Source organism: Arachis hypogaea, chromosome 12, assembly GCF_003086295.3.
Source record: "Arachis hypogaea cultivar Tifrunner chromosome 12, arahy.Tifrunner.gnm2.J5K5, whole genome shotgun sequence".
Lineage (NCBI taxonomy): Eukaryota > Viridiplantae > Streptophyta > Magnoliopsida > Fabales > Fabaceae > Arachis > Arachis hypogaea.
The window spans coordinates 114,417,931-114,423,930 of NC_092047.1; positions in this window are offsets into that span (position 1 = coordinate 114,417,931).

Genomic DNA, 6,000 nt, shown 5'->3' on the forward strand with positions numbered 1-6,000 from the left:
CACGTACCACCGTTTAAATGCGTTGTTTGTCTAGAAGAGTCGGCAGGCAGAAGCACAGGTTGCATGTGGCCAGATGTTCTCACAGTTCTTGCAAAAGGCAATACTTGCCAACAGGGAGGGAATCACGCAGATGCATCTGGGATCCGGCTGTGTCACCTACATAAACAGATCTCCTCCTTCCGACAGGGGGGTGACTACCTGAATCAGACGGTCGAAGTGCAAGTCCTAAGTCGGTGGGTGTGCGTGGTGATGCCTGGGAAGGAATGAATTGATCTAGCCGTTAAATAAAGATGAAAAGTTTGTCCAACCAACTCGATCCATAGAGTCAATCAGGTCCTGTGTACCGCCCCCCTGCGATGAACCACCCTCCTCATAGGTACTATTGTAAGGCATATACTGATGGACCGTGGATGACTGAAAGGGGTCCTCTGCGACGAAAGGCTGCGGGTAGTAGACATCTCCAGGGAAATTCACATCCACCGGTGGATGATCCTGTTGACTCCAAACATTAACCTGACCTGGATCCGGAACTGGAGTGTCTGGGACCTGCATCTCATCAGCTCCGACAGCCTGATATCTTCCACGGCGGGAACGATGGCGTCTCCTGTCCTGCGAAACTGCTGGTAGCTGAACGACTGGGCCTCTACCGTACTCTGCCGGAGCCCCTCTCGGAATATCATCTCCTCGGGGATCATGGAAGGCCTCCGGGGGTGACAGAAACCTCTTTGTTCTCGAGCAATACCACCTGTAATAATCATGACTGGGATGCAAGGTATCTGCCCTATCAATCTCTAGCCGATATGATACAGTCCGTCTGTTTGCCCATACTTCAAACCATGTCTGCAGGCGGATGGGCCACCATCCATCGTCGTTTCGAGCCGACTGGCGATGGAAGGTGTCTATGTTTAATGGAGGGTTCGGTGGACCTTGTTTGCCGCCAAATTGCCGCATGACTCTATCGATGTTAACAATCTCGATCCAGCGGAACAGAATAAGTGGCATGACCGCCGTATATAAATCCCCATGCGGAGCACCAAGAAAGTCCGCAGGCACCCTCGACAAAATACGTGCATCCCTGTATGGCATCCACACAAACTACCAAATCCAAATGTCATTTACACAGGTAGACTAAATTTCATGGGAAAAAACAATATCATGCGAGAGTGATGCAACAGGAATAGTTACCTCATCCACCTTCAAATTGTCCAACCTAAGCCGGTGCCTTTGTAGACGTTGCTCGGCGTAGTCATTCTTTCCTCTCTTGCCCGCCCACCTGCGAAAGAACAGAATGATCTTATAACCACATTTAAAAAATTACGCAGAGGAAATAAGAACACAAAGCACAAATAAAGAACATATGGAAGAAAAATTTATTACGTTGTAGCTACCTATAAACGTGTATGGGCTCGTCACGTCCGGTGCCCAGAAAGGAAGCCTGAAGTATATCCAAGACATCAACAGTGTATGACAACCAGACATTCCCTCGACGTTATAATCAGTCGCTAGGCACATGCCTCTATACAACCAACAGAGCACGGCACTACCCCAACTATATGTACTAATGGCTTCATAGTTTGCTAGGAGAGGAAGATAACGTACGTGAACCGTGTTGTTCGCTTTGTCAGGAAGTAAAACGCCACCCAATAAATACATAATGTAACAACGTGCATACCGTACGAGGGCCTCATCGGGAGAGTCAAGAGGCATCTGTTGCAGTCTACTCCTGAGCCACTTCAGTTTTATGTTATACTTCGTGGTCCCAACATGTCCGTCAGGAACTTCTCCAAGGAGTTCCTCACACCATTGCCAAATATCTCTCTGGTGGTACTTACTCCATGACCTCAGAGTGCCACTGACCGGTTCACCGTCGATTGGTAACCCCACCTGCATGGCAACATCCTCCAAAGTGATAGTACACTCACCCCATGGGAGGTGGAATGTATGGGTCTCAGGACGCCATCTCTCCACAAGAGCGCTAATCATTGGGTTGTCGTACTCAAAACGCTTTATCAGAGACGCATAATAGAAGCCGGCTCTTCTTAGATACGGCTCCAGCATCTGCCTCCTAATCTCCATACTCGGATCTGCTTCGTCTACAGAGAAAACATCGACCAGCGTGCCATGCGGAGTCAACACACGTGCCGGCTGAAATTGAAATAGATCAAAACACAATTAAATAGTTTAAAACAATTATTTAAATTATTAACAAAATTTTTTATATTTTAATTAAAAAAAATAAACTCACCTTAACATGTAAATGAGCAGAAATGTGAAATTCATCCAACCTATTAAGATTTTCTTCCACATTAATTCCACTTCCACTCATTATTTTAATAATTAAATTACTCATCAACTTCTCTTTTTTTTCACCGAAGCAACCCACTACTTCACTTCTCCTTTTTACCTTTGCTTTGGTCCCCTCCCCTCCCACAACCTCCTTTTATATGCTTCAAACTCACAACCCAACAATAAATTGCCTCACTTTCACCCAATGCATGCACGTACAGGAACTGCAAACTTGCTGCTTTGACTGCCCCCCTCCCCACCCCATTTCGTGCCTGCCACACTTGAGGAAGGCCATTTCGTGTGTGCCTACCATGAAATGCCCAAACTCGTGGATGACACACTTGATTTGGTCCATTTCGTGTGTGCCATCAGTGAAGTGCTCCATTTCGTGCTTGCCATGCGTGTAATGGTCCAATTCGTAGACACCAAGCTTGAGTTGCTCCATTTCGTTTGTGGCAGGAACGAAATGGTTTGTGTCAGTTCCCTGATCCCATTTCGTGGACACCCTCCTTGATGTGTATATCATTTTCATTTCGTGGTTGCTCCTTGCGAGTTGGGGGTGCGCATTTGCAGAAACATTTTTAACCATGCGCATTTTGGGAATTAAAGTTAAAGCCATGCGTATTTACGTAAAAAAGCCGAATTTCAATATGTCCTGCACTCACACCCTCTTAAGAAATAAGGCAATTCTTTTGATGTGCTTTTCAGAACAAAAGACTCATCATTAAAAGGTCTTTTCCTTAAGGTGAATTTTCTCTCAACATTAAAAGGTTTCTTACCATCCTTTGCAAACGAAAGTACTTATTCTAATACTAGCAACCTTTTTTTTAACAAAAGAAAAATTAGTTTGTTGGTGAGAGTTGAGAGAAAAGTTTAAAAATGCAAATGGCTGGGGGTTTATAAATAGTTGGGTGAATAGGGCTTTAAATACTTTAATCTATCTTTAAAATTTTTTAATAAGATACTTTAGTTTTTCATAAATTTTAACTATTAAATTAGGTTTTAAATTTCAATTATTATTTATTATTGAGCAATGCTAAGAATGTACCTATGTTTGTCCGTTTTTACACGCAAAAAAGTGATGAACTTGCATACTATGCTGCTATGCCAGTTGTTAATTTTCACAAAAATGGGAAAAAAAGAACTTACTAAAAAGTAAAACTTGAAAGAATGAAGATATAGATTGATTGTCTTTGTTTATTTCTTTTTTTTTTCTATTATTTTTTAAAAGGAGAACGGACTAACTAAATAACTAAAGATATTCCATTATATTTGATATAGAATTAGTTAAAAGTTAAAAACATATATGAATGTCACGATAACTAAATAACAAGTTACGCTTTTTAATTTTCATATGGAAGTATAGTATGTGTTGGACGTCGTTATAGATAGGGGTGTGCATGGCTCGACCCGGTCCGAAGACCCAATCCAGTTTCGAACATTTTAGGAGTTATTTTGGTGTGATTTCACCGGGTTTAGGGTAGGGTAAGGATCTCAAAAATAGATCCGGTCATTATTTCAGGTCGGGTCCGTTCCACGGCTCGGGTCACTCGAAGTCGGCCCGGTGGCCCGGTCATCATACACAATTAATATTTTGTAAACCTTAATATCTTGTGTTATTAGTTATTATAAGACTATAAGTTAATGTTTTATGTTTAAAATGCATAAGATTTTAGACTAATGTATAATATTATGTTATTTATATTGATTTAAATATTTGGTGTTATTAGACAATATTAGTATTGATTATGGTTATGCTTTAATTTTAAAGAAGAGTTGGTTCTTGTTATATTTTTCTAAGTGAAATTTACCATGTCAAATAATGGTTGGAGTCTTGAAAATTTGGATATTTTCATATGCTAGCTTATAAGAAAGTATCAAGGTATTGTAGTCTTAACGGTCCGGTTTTCACCCGGTTTTTATCCGGTATAATCGTGGCCCGAAAGTATATAAGTTTCATCGGGTTTAGGACCGGGTTCGGGTCTAATAAATAGGCCCGGTATATATTTCGGGTCGGGTCTGGGTCACATCAAACCCGATTTCACCCGACCCGTGCACACCCCTAGTTATGGAGAAGGGGGATGCTTCACCTGAGTGTGGTGTCAGGTAAACCATAAATCAAACCGTGTGTCTTGTATGATGCTATCCGGACGGTCCGTGTTGTAGGTGAGAAAACGGATCCTCCGACTTGTGTTTTCCCTGCCACTTGTCGCGCTCAGCTGGCTCCCTCTAACGGTGCCCTACCCAACATTAAGCTCCCACACTCACTATCCGTTTTCACTTTACTCTTTTCACCAAACAACATCTATTACCAGTTCCTCTTCTTCCTTTTTCCACCCTCCAAACTTGCATGGTGATAGCAAGCTGAAGATGCCAAAGAAAAAAAATTTAGAAATGTTGATCGTTATGAACTTCATGTTATACATTATCTCAGTGATCTAAAATATGTAAGTTTTTTTTTTAATTTTTTTTATATTTCGTAATTATAATTATTATTGTTCGGTGGTTAATTATTATTGTTGTGGTTATAAATTGAATTTAGAAATTATTATCATTTTTACCAGATGTAGGTTTTTTTTATTTTTTAATATTTTTTAATTAAAATTATTATTGTTAAGAAGTTTATTATTGTTGTTGTTATTGTTAGAAGCTGAATAGAAATGTGTATTATTTTTGTACTCTATCATCTAAAATAATACACTTTCAAAAGTACTCTATCATTCATTTCTCTCGTTCTACTAGATAATAACAGAAATCACACTAACAAATTTTTGAATTACATACCATGAAAAAGAAAAATACAAATGCAGAGAAAGAGGAAGAAGACGAGCAAACTTAAAAAAAAACACGGAATTTAGACGGTTGAACGAGTTGCACACTTTTATATTTTCAATAACCCTAAATCGGAGCCACCCGACTTGTTTGTTTATTTTTTTTTTCTGATGTATCCATTATCTATAGCATCACAAGTCATAACCAACTATTATAATTGGTGTATAGTATTTATATTGGGTTGTTTTGTACTCTAATTGAATGGAAATTTTAAATTTCAGTTTACTGATTTATTTCGCAGCACTATTATTTAAGTATATTTTACTTGGTTGATCCAGTATTAAATTTTTTTATCCTTATTATTTATCATCTATTTTTTACTTTAGATGTATGGAAATAAAAGGACATTTGCCAACATATACTATCATTGTTCTCTAGTTCTAACTATTTATTTATAATCTTCATTTTTTTTAATCAAAGATAGGAGATTTGAATCCGCAACCTGAGTATGAGGAGACTATGCCATTTGAGCTATTAGTCATTGACATTTATAATCCTCATTATTACCAATAAAATATTACTAACTTATTTGATGATAATTCAAGTTTTCGAATGAAATATTGTGGCATGAATTTTGATAATGATATATAGAGTATAGATATTCACATACATTGATAAATACATTCTGCAAACAACTTCAATTGAAAATACAAAAACATTTTAATTTTTTAAAATATAAAATATTTAAAATTTTTCGTATACAATATATAAAAATAAATTAATCATTCAAAGAGACTTAAATACTTTGCTTTTGAAAAATAACACATATTTTTAGTCAATAAAAAGTTTTATTTATCTTCGAGTATAGTCGTAAGAATCGCATTAGTGATCGAATAAGTTAGTCTACCAATTCATTAATTTATTAGTTCAACTGATAAATTA